The 24,360-nt window shown below is 40.4% G+C and overlaps 1 long non-coding RNA gene across 1 annotated transcript; it reads left to right on the top strand.

Moving 5' to 3' along the window:
• The first annotated feature begins 576 nt into the window (after positions 1-576).
• On the top strand, positions 577-22,611 carry LOC105282167. The gene is made up of 3 exons (XR_002193500.2): positions 577-888; positions 21,457-21,673; positions 22,220-22,611. It is a non-coding gene; the product is annotated as an uncharacterized LOC105282167 (long non-coding RNA).
• Positions 22,612-24,360: the final 1,749 nt, after the last annotated feature.

Raw genomic sequence — 24,360 nt, 5'->3', positions numbered from 1 at the left:
ATTTTATTGCTAGTAAATACACAACGTTTCGACCTGTGGATTTCAGGTCCTCTTCAAGTGAAAGAATTCAGTCAAAACCTATAACTTAAACAATAATATCACCAATAAATCTATATAAACTAACGACGAAACGACGAACCCGAACTCACTGGCTGGAGATGTCAGAGCGAACACAATCATAAGACGGCACTCAACTGATTGAGTCACCAGCTTCTGAAAAAAAATCTGAGCTCTGGAAAATGAAATCGTAAATAGCTGGAAGGTCTTCTGTGTCTTTCTATAGGTTGGTGTCATTATTTGCTTTGATAAAGTACATTTCTGCAATTTCTCTCTTCCGCCGGTGAGGCTCATGATGCAAAATTTTTGTATTGCACCAATCAAATTCATGATTACAATCTAGTCTGTGCTTACTGACAACCGACAGACTATTCTCATGCTTTTTGATGTCCGCTTTGTGCTCTCTGACCCGCGTCTCCAAATGTCTTTTTGTATATATTTAATATATTTTTTATTTCCATCGTTTTCTGTATTTTTATCCATTCTTCTTCTATTTTTTACTTTCCTTATTATATAAAAAGAATAGCTAAAATAAGATAATAATAAAAGACAAATTAAGACGCTTTAGTGAGATGTATCGATTAAACAAGATGGACAAGGCGTCAACGATGAGGCTAGGGTTAGAAGAGCGGTTTGAAAATAATTATCCCTCCCCATTCCTCCACTGTTCTTTACGGAAGATAATAGACGGCCTTGCGGACAAACTATAAATAGTAAAGTGCGGCCGAAAAAAGTGATTAATGATGTGTTCGAAGTAGTGACTAAACCTACGGGGATTCTAAACGGCTGATCGGAGGATGGACACGCGTCTGCACACGCGCACACTTTTACGTAAGTTAGTTATACATATACGTCGTGTACGTATACGCGGTCAAGTTTGGGCGTGCAGCGAATCAAATACTGACTAGAAGAATAGAAGAATGCTTTGTGCCTGTGAATGTGAAATGCATTCAATGTTAGCCGACTGAGACGACAGTAATAAATAATTATTCCCACCAACGAGCGATGATGGGAAGAAACGAGGGTTCTGGATTCGATATTAGTTTATTTACTGGCTACTGACTCTGTCTTTGTTAGTTTATGTATGGTACAAAAAGATTCTCTCAAAAAGATTTACGTGTACTTATAGATTTAAACAATTATCGAAATGTCGAGATGACAGAAACAAATATGTTTTAAGTAGTTTGCTTTACTTCTTCATCGATTGTTAGTTTTAGAAGTTAGTTTGAAGATTGACACAATGTACAGTAGACTTTTATATATTGGATAATTCGTGCCGATTTTTCCAGTAAAATTCAAACGCAAAACTTTAAGAATTAATATAAAACTTTGCATTTGAATTTTGGTAAAGAAAATCGAGTTCCTTTTCCGATCAATATTTTCTGAACAATAACTTTTTTGTAACGTTTTTTTATTAAGAAACTGAAGTTGAAGATCAAAAAGTTCGAGAAGAATAAAGTTTCCTTAAATTCTTTCGCATTTGTTTTCGCTGCCGTCCACATGTGTATAAAGTGTTTATTAAATTCGACTTTTACACATAACATGTGTTAAACATAATCTAATAATTATATCACATATTTTAAATTGTAAAACAGTTGTGTATTAATTGTTATTTAACTGAATAGTTAACACATTTTAGGTCAGCAATGTGTGGAATGGCATACAATCTCATAGGGTGACATATGTGCTTGCCCCTCTATTCGATACTCTGTCGCGTGAATAACGATCGAAATGGAGAGTTTTCGATGCTGCAAGAACGCCATTTGCAGCCAATTGGGAAAATTGAGAATATCGGGATCGAGTCAGGCAGCATCCATTATTGTGCAATTGATTTATGTTTCGTTTGCAGATTACCATGCCACGGCGGATTACGTATGAGCATATTATTTTATACATATAATCTGCTAACAAAAGGTCGAAAACTACAAAACTAGAACAAGCTAAATTTTCATAATTTGAAAAATTCCTTTCTTTTACTCAAGATATACCATTCTCTTAACAATTTTTCATTCAAGAAAAAAACGAAAGCAGTTAGACTTAGCCAGATTTTAAAAAATTTTTCTGTTAACTCTCTTTTTACATGTGACTTCACATTTATACATGTAAATGGGACATACGTATCTCTTGGCATGCATTCCAACGATCATTCACCGAAACTTAATCAGACACAGAGAAATAGATGTTTCATTCAACTGATTAGTTAAGAATTGATATCATCCGATAAAAAAATATTCTTGCGTCTCGGATAAAGTGCACTTCAGAAGGAGGAGAGAGAGATTATCGATCTAGCGTTTGTTTGCGTAATGTGTTTACTTCTCTCGCCGCGGATATCTTCCCTCCTTGCTGCTCGGTCTACTCGGTCGGAGCACCCTCGGTGCCGAGTCGAACTCAGCAGGGATAGATCCGCAGTGGTACGAGGAAGGAAAGAGCGGGAACGCGGAGGGAGGGCAGAACGTTGGAAATATCATTTATCATGGCTAGGACTGTCAATCTCCGCCGCATTGATACGATGATAGTCCACCGACGTCACGATGCTTGGCTAGCTGTTCATCCGCCGTGGCACCGTCGTTCCTCATTCCGTGCGCGTGGGATGTTTCATCATAACGTTGTAAATTAAAGCAACACGCGCCCGATCATTGTTAAATACGAGACATTTCCTTGTTTTAATTATTAGCTCATTAACTAATTAAGTAATTCGGGTCGTGTCTGGGCGATGAATAAAACTAAATGCATACTTATACGAGCACAACATAACTTGTCATATATTAATTTTATAGCAAGATAGGTAATCTTTAAAAAATAAAATCCAATATTCTCCAAAACATCGTTACAATATTTGTATCACCATCTAGACGCGACTCGAATTATTTAGTTAATGACCTGATATGTGCATATTAATCGGCATGTTTTTAATGGAAAATTTATGACAAACGGACATTCATTCATAAATCAATAAATAGCATCAATTAAAATAGTGAAATAGAAATTAAAAAGTGAAATAGAAATAATATTCAATTTATATCAATCTCTTGTTACACGTATGTTAATCTTCATTACGTGAGCGAATGTGTTTTCTTTCTTTGGCCGGTTACGATTACCGTCCTTACCGTTTTTGCACGAAAAACAGTAGATCCATTTTAAAAGGGGACGTATATCGGGTGGCAAAAGTTAATGAGACTTTTGCGTGTACCGGAAACCAGCGGTCTCTTCTGCCGCTAGGGAAGACAACTTTCACCCTCTCTTGTAAGCTGTGTAACGTGTGTAACGGCCACTCCCAAATTTTGCACGCACATTAAATACTTCATGCATTCAAGAAACTGCCATCTGACTGCCGAAAAATAATTTCACACGATTAAGATGCCGATAATAATCTAATTATAACACTTAATTTTTTGACACACCAATACATGACTTACTGATATTTGATAAATGATGATATGAATGCAACTTTAATGTCTGAATCTTGTAACATACAACGATTATTATTACGTGTATGTGAAAATTTTATTCATATTATCGATATTTCAAGGCATTCTTTCATTGATTCGTACGATGTCTAAAGCTTCGTGCTTGAAGCCACGTGTCAGCAAGAAAAAGCTGCAGCATGAATGGTTGCAGAAATAGCGCTTAAGGGCATCCGCGATATAAACGCGTTGTGAAAACCATTACATAAATCATCTTTTTGACGACCGGACGCGATCATTAAAGAATAACAGTGATCACCGATCGATATTTCCCCTCTCTGAAATTTATCCGCGTTAAATGGAATCATCTTATCCCGCGTGTTCGCGGAATCAACGCAGATCTAGATCGATCTCGCTTGGTGCTTCAAGGTTGACGAAATATTCCATTAAATTCGCTTATGATCATGCTTGCAATTATCATTATGTAGCTCACTTGGTAAAAGGGGAGAGAGGGAGCTGCTCAAGTCGCATGAACAATCACTCCGGGCGAAAATCCAGCATGGGATCGACAAAACGTTTAATTGATCCGAACGAGAGCCGCGGAAAGTCGACGGCCGCACGATGCACGATGGCTAGACGATGGCGTTCAATGTACCATCAGGTAGTTATTGCGATCGTTGAGCGAAATGGTGTAGGTTGTGCTGGCACATCGACGGCTGGGCACGCACACACACAGGGGTAAATACGCGTATAGGTACACGAGGGTAAGCCATCGTGGCTTCATTCACGTCAGATGTGAGGCGACCACGTCATTTATCTGCCAGCCAGTCGGGCTAACGATGCATTGCCGGTTTGTTGGACGAAGTCGTGGCATTGCTATACCAGGCCGCGAATGCACTCGTACGAGATGCAGATGCGAGGGTTCTTCGGGGTAGAAATAAGCGGTCGCGGCTCTACGCGTGCAGCGCCGGCATTTAGCGAATTATCACCGAGCTGGCTCATTAACACCCCAATTCACGTATTCGGTTATGCAACGCGTCGATATGCACTCGTGTTTACGCTCGGGATTAAGGGATGATTGGCATCAGACTCGTCGCTCGTCCCTTATCATTACGCTTCTTCGTCGTGGTTCTTTGGCGTCGCGGCGCGATTATTTGTTATTATTGTAGTAAGTGTCCGTGCATCGTCGAGGAAAGTAATTTTGTACAAGGCAATAGACGGTACTGGCGGTACGTGCATTGCACGCGATAATGGTAATCGGTTATTGACTGCAAAAATACTTACACTTGTATCGCGCGATGTACTGCCAATGACACGACATTCGCTAAGACGAGTGACGCATACAGAAGAAAATGGCATGATTGCAAATTCAGATGACGCGTTATCGTCGTACTGTTACTGTGTTAATGGCACATGAATAGTCTGATTCGTACATCTACATGTGTTAACTTACAACTGCTTCTGTTTCAATTGATAATGTTGTTTCGTTTAATACGAAATTTGCTTGTAAAGATTAGGCAAGGCAATTAATTGCGATTTAAAGTATTCTCAAGAGTGGAAAAGAGTTTGTTAAAAGGAATAAAAATTGTAAGTTTGTGACATGTAAGATATTCCCGATATCGTTCATGATTCAGACGAACAGAATTTTTTTACTTTATTAATTAGCTGAACGCTACATTCAACCGACATAATAAAACCGGTAAGCAAAAAAGTTTACGTAATTATCAGTACTCGCATCGTGCATCTGTGCGATGTCCATGAAGGTAATTAGACGGCTACTGCCAAGCCATTTATTATTACTCGGCCATCAGAGACAGCAAAAGAAGGATGCGTGACTCCCGTATGTGTAAAAAATTGAAAGAACCGCGAAAATTATCAAGCTCATTTACTATACGGAAACTCCCAGCAAGAACTCTGAAAATGTAGGAAGTGCTAAATTGTCAAGTGTGATACGCACTGGACAAGTCCCTATAGGAAACAATTTCAAACGTGAGCTTTATACACAAAATTCGGTTTACGCTTCGTCGTGAGAGAAAAACCACGCAGGAAGATAGTCGTGAGGTTTACGATGGCTGAAGAGGAATTAGATGTTAACGCTCGCGCGAGGGGGGGCCTCCTAGAGTCGAGAAGGGGCCGGGGGTGGGGTACCTAGAGGCGGGTTCGGTTACGTCCAAATAGAAATTCAATTGATCTTGTCCGGTAGTGTCAGGCAATCCATCTTGCTCCTTCCGCCATGTCTGGAGCTGTGTCTAAGTTGGACCGTGAGGAGGTTTCCGCGTTTCTCTTTCTCATTCTCCACTTTTCGGTTGCAGCGACGTTCCGTCGGCCGCTGTACGATTCCGTCCGTCGCCGCGAAAAAAAGAGGACAGCTGTCCAGCCGACCGCCAAACTACCCATTAATTACGTTCCTGGACACACTCACACTTATCCATTTGTTTGTCTTTCCGTCGCTCCCCCTCTCCCTCCCCCCTCTCCCTGTTTGCCACCCTCGGCTTGTGGGTCGCTCAGTTACCGCCACCCGTTGTGAATAAAAATCGCTCCGGCAAACTACAAGTCGAGCCCCCTGGTCCTTTCCTTCGTGTCTCTCACGTACTTCCGGATTCTTTTTTTCGGATCGGGCGATCGAGCGGTGTGATGAGTGGATTTTTGCGCGGCCGGAGATGCACGCCATACAATTATTGCGCATCATTGTACAACGAGGAAATTGGCCGCGATTCCAATTTAATACTCTCATTTAATATTCACGGTGACCAAGTTCGCGATTTACATTCACCTGCCGCTTCACGTGACGGCCGTCCGCAGTTGCGGGTCGAAACAAGCGTTGCGCCTCGCGAGATAACAATGATTACCCCTTATCGGATCGCCGATTTTATCCGTCTTGCGAGATCGGAACGAGGTAACGCAACGATCGCAGCTACGATAAGCTACCAACTATCAGCGAGAGCCGTTCATGCGCGTGCTTACACAGGACTGGCTAATTGGTAATACAACTTTATTACTCTCCGTTAAGTAATGACGGTCTGTGTTAAGTACGCCCGGTCCGAAGGGCATGGAAGGAGCCGTGTGTATCGATACCGAATCGAGATAAGGGCGCGCATATACGGAGAGTAAAGCCATTGTAAAGTATAAAGTACAGGGAGCACATCCTCTAATAAGGCGATAAGGGTCACCTACCGAACGATTTCTGACCGCCTTGAGCGATCTCGAGTCGGTTATCTAGCTCAAGTCAACGATCAGGGAACAAACTGGAATCTGCGGGACGCCTCCATCCGCCGATCTGATACACGCGTTGCGTACAAATTATTTTAATAATCGAAAGCTCTCAGAGAAAAACTCTCATTTATGTATCACGCTACCAGTAGTTCAGAGTGTTCAGAGTAAATGGATAAAATACACGTATCGATCGCTCCACGGGCATTAGGCGTTAAATCACACGATCGGTTGATGCCGATGAACCCGTCAAGCCGCGGCTTAGATGATTTACGAAATTCAGAGGGGCAGGAGAAGAGAGACTCAAACGTTCGCAGCTACTTGCGGATAATTAATAATGCCGAGATCAAAAGTGTGGCCATTGAATGTTCGCTCATTCACAAACGATCTCTCCGCCCAGATGAATGCGAACCAGATCGTTACAAGGGTATTCTGCGGGCGTGCCACGTATGGGTGTCTTCAGGTTCAATACTGACGGTTTGGTGAATACAATTATTAATGTCGTCATTAAGAGCATTTACCATTTTTTAATACCTCCGATCGGGAAGGAATATAATCCATTACTCAACCCTCGATTGTTAGACTTTCCTTTTTGTGCTCTTTCCGATCGTTGCTAATAATACAGTAATGGAAAACTACATCTTGTATAGAACTTTATTTTATTATTTATTATTATTTTCATTGTGCTTTATACAGTTTATTAAAAAAGCTTTACAGATAATGAAAAAAATTATATTTTCTTACGCAGAATAGTTTAGGAAAATTGTCATACGTCATACGTTAAAAGTTTGAACTGTTTGTGACATTTATATATATTTATATACATGCATATTCGCAATTTAATGCTGAAACCTGTCCGACGTTGATGAAAATCACGTGCGCCTGCTACGAATACCATGACAAGTATTCGTAGTTATACGAAAATGACTTCTCGACGCGGATCAAGGATGATCTCCAAGGCGGAGAGAAGACTAGAGAGACATCGTCGGGATTATATGGGGCGCGTCCACGTACACACTCTTCTAAGCGCGCTCCCCAGGATATTTCCGTCTCTTTCTATGTCCTCTCTGATCTCCACTTGCATCCATTCTCGTCCTCTTCCTCCTGCTATTTCCTTCTTTCTCCTGTATGACGAGCACGTCGCGCGCAGTTTACATCCACACCTCGACCGATTTTATTTGTTGCTTCCGTTTCAAAAGACTATTTTTAACCGGCGACATTCGCGCATCGCACTTGCATCCGTTGTGTGTTAAATGGAGTTATCGGAAACGCGAGTGTGCCGCCCATAAGAAGCATTATTATTCATAGAACGACACGAATGGTATCAGCTACCGAAAAACGCCCATTTACGGAGGCTTAATGAGATTTGCATCCGAAGTAATGACCGCCTTTCCCTGCTGAATCCTATAAGAGTGTACTCTCGTGTTATCTGAATGTCCCTATGTTTCACCCTCGAGAATAATTTCGCGACGCGTGCGTTGCAGGGAAAAAGAAAACCGCAGAATCGCGGCTGAAAAAGCGACCGTGATGTTCCAGGTAGGCGGTCGTAGTTCTGCCGACAACAGGGTCCTTTATATGATTCCTCTCTAAAGCCGTATAACGCGGCTTACAACTAGGGAGTTATGGCGCCGGCTGGTGGTACGCGAACAAGATTTGAGCTCGAGAGGGAGTTATCAGGCGACTTAATCGAACGATTAATGGTACGGTACGTGTAAAAGTCCCACAGAGAGACGAAGAAGCGCGCGAAAGGGGATGGGATGGGGTAAGGGGACAGGGGGTAAGAGTCAGCCAGTTCAGATCGGCCATGAAACCGCTTGTTAGACGTTGGTCCTGCACGTCGTTCTCTCGTGCATTTGAATAAAACAACTTAGCGCAGAACGATTAACTAATTACCCATAGCCCGATGAGGAATCAACCACTATAACCGCAACTCGTTCGGTCATAAAATGCGTTGTTCTTTTTACAGAATACAAGCACTATGCAGCTGCATAAGACGTCCAATACATATTTTATCGCGAAATGGATATCAGGATCATGAATTTGAAGCACAAGCTTGAATGCAAAATGCTCTGCGAGTTTGAAGTAAACATTTTTTTATTTTTTTTTGTGACCATCTAAAATGGTGGCAAATAATAAATATTCGCAGGATACGATAAAAATAAATTTACTTGAACTTTTTATTACTATATTAAATAGAATAATGATAGAATAATAAAGAATGATTTTTTCCCGAGATATTTGTCGTGAAGGAAAAGCCTCCTTCAACTCATTATTCTATGTTTCAGTGACTTTTGAAGTACCTTTGAAGTACCCTTATGACCGCGATCTAATCCTCTCTTCTCAGGTTGGGGAAATATCAAAGGTGATGGAGCGATCCGAGACGCGTTAAATATTAAGCTGACCGCGAAGCACATCCGACTTGGTCAGTAATGAGGGCATCCTCTATATCTCGGAGATAAAACTCGTGCGTTTCTCCACGGTTGATCAGGGCTGTTCATTAGCAGTAGATTAATATGATCCGGTCGACGGAACGACCGAACAAATACACGGTAGCCGTGTCCAGAACACATCCCCATTCGTTTGACCGTTTCGAGGTGCTGAGGTTTCAACACGCGTGCATAGGATAATCGCTGATCAGAGGAACTCTTTTTGCTTTCGTATATAATAATTAAGATATAAAATTGCTTGGCTGTTTACGGCTCAAATAAACGGCGGTTTTGATGATTAATTAAAACGCTTACAGCAAAGTGTCCAATATTTTCAGTTGAATTTCTAGACGCGCTTTTTACATTCTGACACACGAAAAAACAATCCGCGATAATTTTGTAACTCGTAGATTGAAAGTTACGAGGGAGTGAGTAAAGGAAACTTGGAGCCTTACATGGGACTTTGCGCGAAATCAAGATCTCGGCTGAGGTGGGGACACGTGGGTAATGGCGTGTGCATTATTCTGATAAATCGCTCCGACTGGCGTCAATCCTGACTTCGAGCTGACTGGAAATCTTGGCCGGCAAAATCTATACCTACCTACACAGGATGTTTGAAGTCAAATCGCAGCATTGCGTCGAACAGAAACGCCAAATGGAAAGTACATCTTGATACGTATGTGTATCAGATACATCAATATCAGTTAACGTATTATGTATAATATTTGTATAATATATGTAATATTTTTTTTTCAAATATAATATTGGAGTAATTGCATATATGTACGTCAAATCTTATTTCTCTCAAAGAAACTTTATCGTTTTTGATATTTATTTGATTTCTTCTCTCGCAGACTCACAAGATTTGAAAAATTCTCTTGATTTTAAAAGTACACTTAATTGTAAATTCTGTGTATCTTATAAATTTAATAACGCGCAACACGCGCAAAATCGATATTTGAGAAAGTATCGATAAGCAAGTGACACGAATCTGCACCGTACCTGAAGATCTGAAAAGAGCTTTCTAAGCTGACTGCCAAGATTTATCGTTTAAACGTGCACTTATGGGTTCAAGAGAGGGTATTGCGTCACATACGTGAGGCAATAAATCATCAAAATATGAGTCGATGATAGAACGCAAAGGAATAACGTTTAGTACCTGAATTAACGTCATCTAAGGCATTTATGCGAATAGATGATTGAATACGGCGTCAAAAACGACGATGACTTCATCAATATTATAACAATGCCGAATGCAACTCTCGAGCTTCGAAAAACATATCTATTGTTTTACGTATTTATGATGCACGGGAATAACGTGCAACGAGTGCCGAAGCTCATACGAATGCTGGAAGATTAAATTTAAGAATGCACGATCGCAGATGCGACGGGGCAAAAAGATGCGGCCAAGGAAAATCAAGTTCATCCCCGCGCATGCCGCTACTCGGCGAGATCTTCGCGCGAATGGAATTATAGCACGTGCTTTGAAACGTTGAACCCTCTCTCCGTTTATCTTCCAACTGTGGTAAAAAGAACATCTTCTGATACTCGCCCGTCATTCATACGTACTGAAAATTAATGGCTTGCGCAGCCTAGAATTCCATTATTTACGTTCCAACATTGAATATCAATTTGATTAGTTTACGAATAAAAAGCATTTTCTTGCAATCTTATTAACGTACTTAAAAATTAACATAATTTTTTCGTATAATAGCTAAATATTAATTTTAACTAAACTCTACTTGTTATACAATAACACAATTTAGGTAATTCTAAACATATACAAAATCTTTATTATTCTTCTTAAATTAGTTAATCCACAAAATGTTTTCACGTAATTAACACAACTCTAATAGACATGGATATATTTATACATTTTTACAAACTAATAATCCGGACATTCGAATAGAACAATAGCTTTTAAAGTAAAACGCCCGGTCCCGCTTGTATAATTTAGTTATTAAGATTTACCGTGGAAATTTAATTCATAGCAGTCATCATCGTTCCTATCATCGTTTATTCCCGCGCTGACCCCAGGCATAACAAACGAATGAACGATTCGCAACGACGACGATATTATCTATTATATTTAATGCGAGCCTCTTTAGCCCTCCGCTAATTGATAGCTGGGCATTAGCGTAATTATAATGAGTCAAAATTACGGCAATCATGCGGTCTAGCGCCTTGGATAGGAGTTAAAGTCTTCGGCTTTCGATGGATCTTCAAAGAAATTCACCGTCATATTCTTCCGCTAATTCTAGATCGACTATCTGAACTATCTTAATGTATGAGAAAATATTCCCACATCGTATCAAAAGTATTAATACTAAAATAGCATTAATTAAACAAAATATTCCTCGCAAAAGAACTATAATAACAAAAGATATATACTACAATTATACAAATACAAATTTACAGATAATACAAAGCTATAAATTACTCTGGAAAAAAAATTTGATTTGATCTTGTCGTAAACGATGTATTCAGTAAAATGCTGTTTTCTTGGAACTTGGAGCGTTGTAGCTGTGTTAAGTATATTTGTTATAATTATTCAAGAGATATGCGCCAACATTCAGGCAAAGTATGTAATAGTAAAGTGATCAATTATGGAACATGCATGCGAAAAGATGTAAGATCAAGTTGAATCGGAAAAAGTACTCTCTGACAGTCATGAGGGTGCGTAATGTGGTACATATTTATTTAGATGAGAGGCCATAAAGTTTATCCCCCCAACCCCCAATCTCTACGACACGTCGGTAATTCATCCGGCGCACAAGCAACGAGAACCGCAAGATAGACCAGAGGAGGACAGACCGCTCATGGATGTGGCTTTGGGGGTTGAAAACGATGTGGCCTAAATCGATGGCCATCTGTCGGACAAAGCGTGAAGCGACTTTCGACGTTTCGAGCGTGTCCCGTAGCTGGTAAAACGCTGTCACGAATTGTGTATCGGTGGGTGGTTAATGAGAGCTGTAGGATTACACGCGAGATGCTTGATAACGATCGATATATGACGCCGTGCGAACGTTTTGCACGCGGTATTTATCGGATTGTTCGTTAATAACTCGAGATATTAGATTGACCGTACATTTAAGAGCGATCATTACTCACTTTCAGTCACGAAGTACACGCTCCAGCAAATTACGTTATATATAACATCGCTGTTATCGCCAAGAAGAAATGCAAATGAAACCCGAATGCGTATTGAAGAAGATGCTCTGCAGCAGATCGCGCGAAATTAGATACTAGGAATCTCATTGTCCCACCGTTTGCGAGAACATCCGAATCTAGTTCAGTGTAATCGATGTAATCAGCATCAATTACTTTTCGTTAGGGAACCGAAACAATTCATTACAATATCCGACGCTAGCGTGGCTGCATGATCTTTCATTCCATAAGCACGCTCTGATTATTTATGAACGTGCAAACGCACGCGGCACAATCGATTTCACGGAGGCAAATTAGCCGGGGCCGGTTGGCAGACACGGACGTTAAAATAATAACGCCCATCGTCTTAATGGTCAATAATAATTAGGGAAATTCTTGTGCCGTCGGAAATTGGTCCTCGTTGCAAGCGAGCTTCTCTCATTGCTGATCTCCCTTTATTTCATCGAATTATATGGCTTAACGCCGCTCGATGATAGCCGAAAGTCTCAGAGAAGATGTGAAACTTCAAAATTAAGGAAGAACTTGCGCCGATAGTTTTACGTACAGGTATAATATTTGTCATAATGAGATCAGTATCGAAGCTTCCAGATATTATCAGGAAGATTCAGATCTAATTACGATGCTTAATGACAATTCCCATAGAACGTTATTAAATTTGCCACGTCACCGACTGTATGATCAAGATTTATTAAATGAAAAACCATGATGTCAATCATAACAGTATTACACTACATCGAAGCAAGATAATCTCATTTTTGTCACGCATCTGCATGGCCAGTACGTATTTCTTTGAGTTTGACGATTAAAGTAGAGGAAGATGATTAGTGAACGATTAGATATACATTGGGGATCCAATAGCTGAACTGTTGCGAGAAATGAGAGCGCCGCTTGTCCGATTCTCCCATTATTGCGCACCGGGAAAGTTCGCTTGGTCTTTGAGGTTTAGAAAGTTAGGACATTACAGCCAAGATTAAGGCGAGAAAATTTGCGGGGAAGCGGTGCACGGTAAACTCACGGTTCGGGAGCGGAAGAAGGGCGTTTTAATGGGCCGCGATTAGCAAAGTGAGGCGCCAGGGAGCCGTAGACAGCAGAATCTCGAGAAACCACTTTTTACATATCCTTCGCAGTTCTGTTTCTTGATCGAGCGACGTTACCGATACTCTTGGGAGAACGAAGTTTCTCCGTGGACTCGTAGAATCTCTAATGTGCCAATTTCTAGTTACTACATGTTTAATGAACAATATTCTTTCCATTTTGTGGAACATAGTTGTCGAATGTAGCTTTCGTGACAAATTGTTGCACATTACTCTTCATTAGACATATCTGTTATAATTGCAAATAATTGGGCACTCATTCTTATATCTCATTTATCTACTTATTTTTAAATCCTTCTTAGATGTGTCAACAAAAGTCGAATGTGAAAGTGTAAATATAAAACATGTTATAACTCCTAACACTTCAAACGCTGCGAAATGTATAATTCACTTACAGTTTAATCACGGATTGTCATATACGTCGTGCTATTTCTCAGGTCCGATCAGATCCAAGTGTCGAGTATCGTGCTCGCTGGGGCCCAGTTAAAATTGTGCGGATTCACGATCGGTGATTACAAGTGGGATGAGAGAGCGCTCGTTCAACCACGCGGGCTGATGCCATTTGCATTCCCGCGGCTGACGCGGATCCTCGTACGTATTATTTCGCAGGACTGAGGGAAATGTGTAATTCAAATGAGTTACGAGCGGTATCGCACTCCTGGGAAGTAGGTGCTAAGCGGTCGGATATGTTGATAGAGCGCCAGTGATACGTCGGGCCGGAGGTGGAATCGCGATGGGGTTGAAACACGGACCTGAACAAGTCAGAGCGCGACGGAGAAAGAGGGCACGGATCAGGCAGGACGAAGAGAGAGAGAGCGAGAGGTGCAAAGGGAGCTCTGTTTGTAATAGCCCGCGATGGTGCGAGGCGATGAGATGTGATCGCTCGGCGATGAGCTGTGGGCGACCTGATGGTCCCGCAGCGGTACCATGCCCGCCTGAACTGTCTGCTCGACTGCGTCTATACCGGATCCAGTTACTGCCGCCTGTGCTTATTCCGTGTAACCTCCGGAATATCCGCGGTCCAAGCGTTAAATTTCCCGAATTAACAACGGCGAATAAAACGGGAAAGATCGACCAAGTAATGTCACTATAGTGAGAAATTTACTGGAGAAACGGTCATGATGATTTAATCCGATGATTACGTTTTATTGTTTTATCCAGTAAGTGTTGATTACTACATTTTCATTATCCTTAGAATTAATTGTTTTAGGATAATAATGATTGCAATATAAATAATTATTATTCCGCTCAAATATTGAAAACTATGTTTCAATCTACATTAATCAACAAAAGCGGAGTCTCATGGCTGTGATGGGCTTCAGTCTATGTGGTAAAAGAACGTGCGATGCAAAGTGATAACATAATCAGGTGATAATGTGACAGTCATATTTCACCGGTGAGAAACCCAATGTAAAGAAAGAAAAAGAAAGAGGTATAAGCGTAGGGGAGAAATAACGGTGTAGAACGAAGAGAACAAGAAGCACGAGGACCTCTCATTGGCTAGTTTACTTGGTATCTAGAGACCCTCTAGAAGCCCAGACAGTAGGGAGTAAGCGACGAATGACAACACCATTCAAGGAGAGTGACTGTAGCGAACAGCCGTCGTTATCTCCCAAATAAGGGGGATGTCAGGGAGATCCGACGGTGATAACACTTGTTGAGACGCATTCTCATTATTCTACCAGATAATCATCGCCGCCAAATTAATTGAATTTTAAGCAGGAGAATATCGTTTTAGCTACACAGGCATTCCGAAGACTTATTTCCCTGGCCGTATCTGCGCGCGTTCCGATTCGATCGGCAACGCAGCGTTCTTGCATTTCTTCATTGATCAAACTGGTCAAAGGCCGTTTCAGGAACCGTAGGATATTCCGAGAACATAAGAAGCATTAATATGAGCTCGATAAGACCCCAAATCAAAATCCTCAACGTGAGAAATGGCTACACATCCCACGGCTACAAACAAACGTCTACTTCGTGCACCGTGATAACCTTAGGCTCGAGCATGAAGTATTGCGGGAATAGGCAAAACTTGCAACTTACATGTGCCTTTGAATCCGACATCTCGTCGAGATACATTGGCCTGTCTCATAACATGTCGCGCGACGCAGAAATAACGCAGGAATCATTCATTCATGACCAATCGCGACCGTAATGATGTTATGACGTGACGTGGGTGAGAGTTACGAAGCCGGGGCCAGCACCAGGAGCAACGCTTCACAAGATGGGAATGCATCAAGTCCGAGTTAGGGTCCGGCCGAGCCGCGCGAGCGAGCGAGCGAACGCGAGCGCGCGCGCGCGAGCAGTGTGCAGTCTTCTCTTCTTCTTCTTCTTCTTCTTCTTCTTCTTCTCGACTTATTATTTGTAGCCACAGTGTGGTGGTTGCCGGCGCGCACCAGTATCCATTTAATCTCTCTCAGTGAGGAGCGTTTCTTTGATCAGCGCGCGACCGCATCTGCCTGGTAATATCTCAAGCCGGTCCTGCAACCGGCATCCCGGGCGCGAGCTCCCCGTCTTGCCTGCACCGAGGCATTTGTTGCTGTCAACCAGCACCTCGGATAGTCTCTGTAGTCGTTGACTGCGTGCCCCGTTGCTTTCCCTTCCTCTTCTACCTCTGTCTTCGTCCTTATTTTCCTTTGGGGCTGGCCTCTGTTCCAACCGTGCCGAAGAAGTCGCGTGCGTAATGCGAACGCGACTTTAGGAGATAGCCTTATCCTTTTTCTTATATTTCCCTCTATTATTTTGTCAAATGTCCAGTACATATTATTTTTATGTATGATGCGTTTCCCAATTACTGACAGTAGTGAAAAATCTCTATTGGAAATTACTATAAAAATTATTAGTTCACCAGTAGAATCATTAAAATTGCTCATATTTTAGTGATTAGTATCAATGAATCAATATGAATAAATTACATTCGCTGCGAACGTAATTCATATTGATTCATATTGATTCATATTGATTCTAATTAGAATAATAGCTGTGTTTTAAAGTCCAACAAATCCCGTTGGCGCACAGTTGCTTCGGTTAGAAAGTTTTATAACATCTCACACATCGAGATTATTGCCAGGATTGATCGCTACAGGACTAATCACTAAAATATGAGCAACTCTATTGGAAATGTTCACATAACGATAGATTCAATAGTGTCGTTATGTTTCAAAACGTGGAGTGACGATAATGAAATTTTTGTTTACTATAACCCATAAATAATGAATAATCGATTAGTTTTGGTACAATTATTGTTTTGTGCATAAAAAACTGATTATACAAAGAAAAAATAATGAAATTTTAGAAATGAGTTTTCTTGCATCGTACGTCTTTTTTCTTTTATGTTTGGCCGTGAAATAAAAAGATCGTAATCTCGCCACGGCGAGAAAAATCTGTGTTTTGTAATAACCCGGAAGTAATCAATGCAAGCAATAATTTTTAATGCTTGATTCCGCGATATGGTATATAAACCCCGAGTGCTCCTAGTAGTTCCGCGAATCAATTAAGGCGTAGAAATTCCTGGCATAATTACCCGCGTACCTAGAAATAATTTCCTGCTTGTATAATTCGTTAAGAGCATATAATTATTAACTGATTACATGTGCATTAATTATAGACAATTAGGTAAATTTTAAAGGTAACCGTATGTGACGGATGCATCGCATGAACCTGCATTGTGAAAAGAAGAATATACTTGGCAAAAAGTAATTTTATGCCATTAAATTAATAGAGAATAGTGAGTAGTTTTTATGCTGCACACAATACTTTTATATACTTTCGTAAATTATTGATTCTCATATAATGTTAATAATTTGTGAGCGTTATTTATATCTCGGGAACATTTATTTCCCACAATTTCTGATTAGAAGACATTCGTTAATGGGTGCCAAGAAAACGGTTGATGAAAACGGTGGAATAATATACTATGCTGGTGCGACTCGCCGAGGAATACATTGCGTAGCCTATGCGCGCGAAAATACAAATACATATATATGGTAGTAATATGTAACGCACTTTGGAGTAATGTTACGTCAAACCCAGCGCCACCAAAAATATGAGTCGGCTGCCGAGCGCTTCGCTAATGCCCAGCCATTTATTATGTTTACATTATTTCGAGATTATTAGTCTTCCCCACCTCTTTCAAAAAACTTTGCATAATGTTTTGACTCGCGTATGCACCCGCTAATGTTGCTGCAAATAAGCATCGTGTAAGCAGACAATTTTTGCGACTCTATTTGGATTTTGCGACCACAAGACTGATCGTGCGGTACATTATGTTTGCTACGATTATTTCGTATCACCCGATATTCCTGTTCGTTGCACGACACGCGACATAAATTATCTTCACAAATTAAAGAATTTCATTTTTGAGTATGGCTTTTGCATGCAGGTATTGTGTGAAATAGGCATTCTATAACAACGTACCATTGAATACTTGCAGTATAGTTGTGGCGAACGAACAATGACTCGTGCCCTCTGAAGCTCAATGGCTCGCAATTTATTCCGGCATATCTGCAACAAAGCCCGAGAAACCATAAACGTTTAAATCCTGATAACAAACAATAATCGAAACCGATAAGACCCCTCGACTGGGGTCGAACGAGGGGTCGAGAAGAGAGTTTCGAAGTAGGACGGCGAGCACACCATAAGAAAGCTAGGAGCTTTCAATGCAGGAGGGATAAGAAATTACGGTAGAACGGTAAAGTCGATTTAGCGAATCGCCCTTTAAAAAAGGGGTTTTAAAAATACCGATTTTCTCGCTCCCCTTTGTTCCATCTCTTGCTTGTAGTTCGTGACGAAGAAAAGTCATCGATGTCGAGTAATAGAACGCATTCTATTATATATTTTAGTCAAGGAATAAATATATGAGAATGATTCTATTATATTTCTTACAGAGCAAATATAGATTTTACAGTATATTATTCGCTTTCTTTTGATTGGATGCTACTTTGAGTCTCATGGATTTTTGGTAACTGTATTTACACTCACATGAAAATGTCTGCTGCTGAAACATTTCTTCTAGTAAGAAAGGTGAAGTTGTAACTGACGCTGACCTATGGCCACTTTTATCGGTCACCAAGCTTTTGTTCACTGATGACATCAATTGATCACGAAGTTTCATCTTATGTAAAATATATCTTTTTACTAATTCTGTAGTTCTGTAGCAAAAGTTAATACAATATCGGGTGATACGAAATGTAAAATGTTAATACAAATAAATTATTATATTTTAGATTTCGTCCAACAAATAGAGGAGACAAATAGTATAAATTAAAATAGCTGTTTGAAACATAAATTCGTCAATCCTCTGCAATATTTGAGACAGTTACGTCTCACGCTTAGCGTTCGGATATAGGAAGAACCTGTTCAAAAGTTTTTGTTTTAAAAACAGGTTTATAACCCTTCTCATGCATGGCGCGCCGAAATCCGTGATACTCAGCCATAAAAAAAAAACATGAGAAAATTCATGTATCCAAGTAACCGTATGCGAAACGTGAATTAGACAGCTGTCAAAGTCCTCTGTAGGAGAAGATGGAGTACTCATATATGTGGTGCGCGAAAGGGCATCAGAGAGCTTACGGAAGAGAGGAAAGAGGGGTTTGGCAGCCGGGCGAATGGATTTGGATGTAGAATGGAGGCAAGGTAATAGTAGGAGAGACGGACGAGGACGGCAAGATCGGTAGAGAGAAACGGAGAACCGATGGAAAAGGGGACAAAAGGGTATAGAGGGGGTGAGCACTGATAAATACCTCGCCATTTCTCTTTGTGCTCCCCGGCGAGAGCACAAACACAAGGCGGCTCCCTCCGTTTCAACCCGAGAGTAGCTACCTAAACCTTACTCTCTTCTTATTCCACGTCTCTGTTCCTTATCCCTCCTCATCTCTCTTGTACTCGACTATACGCTTCCTTTTCCTCCATCATCGATTTTCTCCGCTGCTTCTTGGATATCTTATATAATCGACCTTATCAGTTATTAAAGTAACCAGTTAAGTGCGTGGGTGCTAACAGAAATCGATGGAACATCTTTACGATCAGCTAGACGCTATGTCATTTTCATATTCGACAATAGCTGAAGGACTGCTTGTTTCGCGAAGGTTTCTTCCAGTCTCACGAAAAATGTTTTCCATTCAATACGCGACCAAATGATCTCAAAGCAGTCTGATTTAAAAACTTAGACATGATCCAATTTTTTAATTGAAGTGAATCGCTTGTTTCTCAAGAGCAAGAGATAAAACGAACAAGCAATTAAGACGACTTTTTTCGGAAGATTTTCTCCTCATCGTGGACTCGCACGAATGGCGGGCAATGCCCGATTTCTTCTTTAGGATTGGTTTTAAAATTAATGCTGTTTCTCCGTTTCGGCTCCTAATAGCTTCTGGGAGGAGCCCTGCAAGAACCAATCACCTCTTGCAGTCAAGCAGCTTCGAAGAGAAAGCATGACACCCACGAAACGATGTTGGTCGTATAAGATTAGGCCCTGTTTCTCGCGCTTCGTCTTTTTTGGCTTGTCCGATCATTGAATTATCTCCATTACGGCGACAATTCTCCTAAAGGATCCTTTAATTAAGGATTTAAATCTTTGCTCATTAATACGTTACAAATGTGCTCGCGAGGCAGACATTCATTAATCGGGATATACTCGTCCACTTCGTAAACGACTGTTTGTGAACAGCATTTTGTACACTGATTCCTTCGCGTACGCTTACAAATGTTACCGCATAATATCCAATCAAAATTTATTTATATTTCGTATTCATTAATCTCTCGTCTGACTACGACAATCGAGCTCGTTACCGCGAAATTAAGAAAGCACGTTCGCACGTATATTTTTAATCATTTCAGGAATCTGCGCAGGATAACTGTTTCTCTCGTTCAAGCAATGAATAGTCCTCTCGCGCGAGCGTGTCCGGCCGTTCTCCATTCCACGTGAATATCGATATCGTGCCAATTATTCATCCGCCATGCAACTTTGTACCGACCCGCGTGAGGTACCGTTACCGTGTGCGTTATTACAGCCGATCTCACGACAAGAATCTTAAGTCCTGACAAAGACTGCGTCGTGGATGTACTTGGCGTTTAGTACGTACATAGAATCGTGGGCGTGCAGGATGTTGCGTAGGCCACCGAGGATTAAGCAGATTAAGACGTCAGGCGCCCGCGGTGCTTGATTAATGCACGGCATTCACAGGAACGAAAAGATTCCTCGCTCTTTGTACGTTCTTGCACTCGGGGGATGCGTCGGAAATTGCGTTCGCCTTTTCCACTGCGTCAGTGGCAAGCACTAGCAGATCATCGTTATGACTCGAGTATCGATATGTTCGCTTCTCGATGTCTGCATTTCTCGATATATTAATTTTTAGCCAAACAACGGATCTTCGGAGTCGTAAATATAGCTTAAGAAGCAATTCTGGCAAAACAATTCTAACGACGTCTTATATTTTTTTGTTTTCAGATTAGGCGCAATGTCAGCAATGACAACAGATTCACCAAGTATATTTTATTTCGAAAGTGCAATAGCATAGTAATAATAAAAATGAGATATGGAAGATACGTAACGCCACATAATAAGCTCGTGTGCACGAATTGCGAGGAAATATAAATGCTCATTAAATGCAAAACTCTTTTTACTCGATAAGGTGATTTCAGTCCTCGACAAGCGTTCCACTCTTATATATGCGTGACAACTCACTTACTTTACTGCTTGTATATAATTATTGCGGAGTAGTAAAAGAAAAGAGCGAAATTGTGGGATAATATCTGCTTATAGTTAGTTGCTGTAATGAGGCAATCAACTTCTTTCACCGAGACGAGATCACCTGTCAGCTAGTCATCGACGGCAGCTGTGCCAAGTTGATCCTCCAGAATGTTGTCTTTAAAAGAAGAAGAGCATTAGTATAACACTCAAAATAACATATTAAAGTTTTAATGTAACATAATGTAGACAACTCGATATAAATAATTCGTTCTTTTTAATACATTTTATAAAAAGCTCGAGTAAAGTAAAAAGAATTACTTTATCACATTTATATTTCATCGTTATTATAATATCCCGTGAGCCATTTACACAAGATCAGTAAAGAATTTGGTGAATTTTGTTCTTTTCAGAAACTCTTCATGATACATGATTTGAAAACAGTGGGCAATCGATCTCTATCTTTATCTTCTAACTGTCCAAAGGGCCGCCTGAAAATTGAAATGTCTCGAAAATGGATAACTCGTCGTCAGTTTGGAAGTGGACTATTAATAGTTACAAGCGCTTCGACCTTCGGGAAAAGGATGAATCCTACATGATGAATAGCGTTCAAAGAATGACAAGGCCAACGTAAGCATAATGGTATCAACCTAAACAAATGTTCTCTTTATTTCTCTTTATTGAAATTTTATTATTTTATATAATTTACCTCGACAATGTATTCAAAAAATTCTTGTAATTATTAAAAATCAAACTAATTTATTAAAGAGTTTGTTTGGAAATAATACAACTATAATATAACACACATGTACACAAAATTATTTATTTATATATATGTATAAAAAGTATTATTATATATAGCATATAATATTATAAAGACAATTATATATAATATAATAATTTTCATGAAAATCTCAATTTATTTATAACAAATAAATATAATTATTTAAGTCAACAATATATTGGTATCATCATAAAATAGTACGATCCCAGAATGTTACGCGAAAAGCATGTTTTCTTGACGAATACAACACTCATTTGCATGCGATTCAGTATAGAATCTCATTGCCCGAGGACGTTTCAATTGAAACGTCCAGGAGCCTGAGATAAATAGTTGTCACTCGCACGGGAGAGCTCTGACCGAGTCTGAGGTTGCCATTTTGAATTCCTCCGCAGTGGTCAATCCCGAGGCTGAGTTTGAGGAATCGTAGGCGGAGATGAAGGCTTCACGCGGCGCGGAGGAACGAGAACGAGAGATCAGGGCTCCTCGCTGGTAGGATGGATGCCGTCGTACGTTGGTACAGGCGCAGTGGAACCGTGTACGCCGACCTGTACCCCGTACAAGGATACACCCTATTCCGACTGGTGGATAAACGCGGTAAGAGAGAGGCGCGGCCCACGGTATCATTTATCATTGCGGGAGCTCATTAAGGCCGAATCTGCCGCACGCTGATCGTTTGGGATTACACTTTCCTCCTTGTATCCCTTCAGCGCTTAACCCCCTGCACAACCCCGTTCATCTTCCTCCTCCTTTCTTCTTCACTCGCCCACTGTCTCCTTCTTTCAGCCGGATTCAGCGCGGTTTTGCTTGTCCTGCTGTCGAAAGAAAACTGGTATCCAAGCATTGAAATCTCGCTATGAATAACGCACTTGCATTTCAGAAAGCTTACAAGTTCCTTTCCAAGTTGTATTACAAATTTGATATATATATATATATATATATATATAAAGTTTGCGTAACAAAATTTGTTGCGTATTTTGCGTGTAATTCTTGGGTTCTCCGCAAGCGACGCAAACGAGATATAGACCTTTGAAATTTTATACTGAGCTGCAGACTCTTGGAAGGTAAACAAGAAGGTAGAATCGTCGTATACTAAATTAATCGAACTTTATTCTGCTCTGGACAATGTTTCGTCTTATGTCGATAAGCATCCGTTGTCAAATTGTGTTTGCTTCGAACGTATTCGTTAATCGATCAGTTATCAAAAACAATAATTTTCCCGAAGCTAACCCGAAGCTGATTCAAAGAGTCATAAATTCGACCGTTATTAAGTTGATACTAATTACTTGCTTAAAACTAAAATATGAAACAAAATTTTTATATGCTTTATACGTGATACGTAAAAAGCATGTATAAAAGATGCAAATTAGAATGAAAAATTTATAAAAAATACAAAAATTAAAATTATTTTTATGTAGTACAATATTCATTTTATCCGCATATAAATACTTCATTATCTTCTTGATACGTAGTTCTTTATTTCTATGTAACTATTTTTCCTTTTTATTGAATTTCATTTCTAAAATTGCAAGTTTCTTTCAATATAGAACAATCGTAGGAATCGCTAAGTGTGGCAACTTTTACAGACACCATTTACGCGCTCATCGTTCTTCATGTTGGACTTATATGCTGACCTCACTCGGTTTTTCCAAAGGCCTCCGGCGAAATCCGACGGATGGTGCATTAGCTCGCTCGAATCAGCCTAATGACGCCACCACATCCCCATAGGGAACCTTCGTTCGCTCGTGATTTCTTTCTCTCTTCTTTCTGTTACACCAGTTCGGCCACGAGCGATCCATCACCAAGTGAAAAAAGTCTCTTTATATCGTGCTAGTAGAAATGCCGTTCGCTTCTTTCTACATTGTCATCTATTACTAGTACTCTCTTCAGCTTCCCTCCCGTTTCTGAAACGTGTTTTAAAACGCGAATATCGTTTATAATTCGTATACGTCTCAGTTATGAACCAGTAGTATCACATTTCTGAACTTGGAACAAATTTATCGAAATCTGTCAAATATTTTCGCAGGATATTGTTTTTCAGATTAGTTCAGATTTAGTGTCAGTACTTATCTGCAATTAACAATATGCAAAACACGTGTACATGAAACTCATCAGAGTGGATAAGTAAAGTTGTAAGATTGAAGACAAGTCCTCAGTAAGATAAGTGATAGTGAGATGTTTATGGGGTGCAGAGCAAATACACATGAAGCTATCAACATCTGCGAAGTTTTCTTCGGTTAAGTTGTATTCCGGGCCACTCTATCGTTTTTCGGTTTTTGCCCTCCTTACCGTGCCGGATAGCGGGCACTCGAAGTCCGTCCCTACTAGTGAGAAATGCCGCTAGTTTTATTTTGCCAGTTCCCTACGTTAGCGATTTTTCCATCACCGCGGCAAGATATTTCACCGACAATCTAAGAGTCGCAAATGGAGTCCACAATGAGGCAGAAATGGCTTGGTGCTCTGATGGCCCTCGCATTTGTCTTCACTCTGTTCCTTCCCCGTTCTCCTTCTTTCGGTCTCTGAACACGCGTCTTTC

The sequence above is a fragment of the Ooceraea biroi genome, chromosome 10 (assembly GCF_003672135.1).
Source record: "Ooceraea biroi isolate clonal line C1 chromosome 10, Obir_v5.4, whole genome shotgun sequence".
Taxonomy (NCBI): Eukaryota; Metazoa; Arthropoda; class Insecta; order Hymenoptera; family Formicidae; genus Ooceraea; species Ooceraea biroi.
The sequence above is the reverse complement of the archived record's forward strand: the minus strand, read 5'-3'. Positions and strand labels throughout refer to the sequence as shown.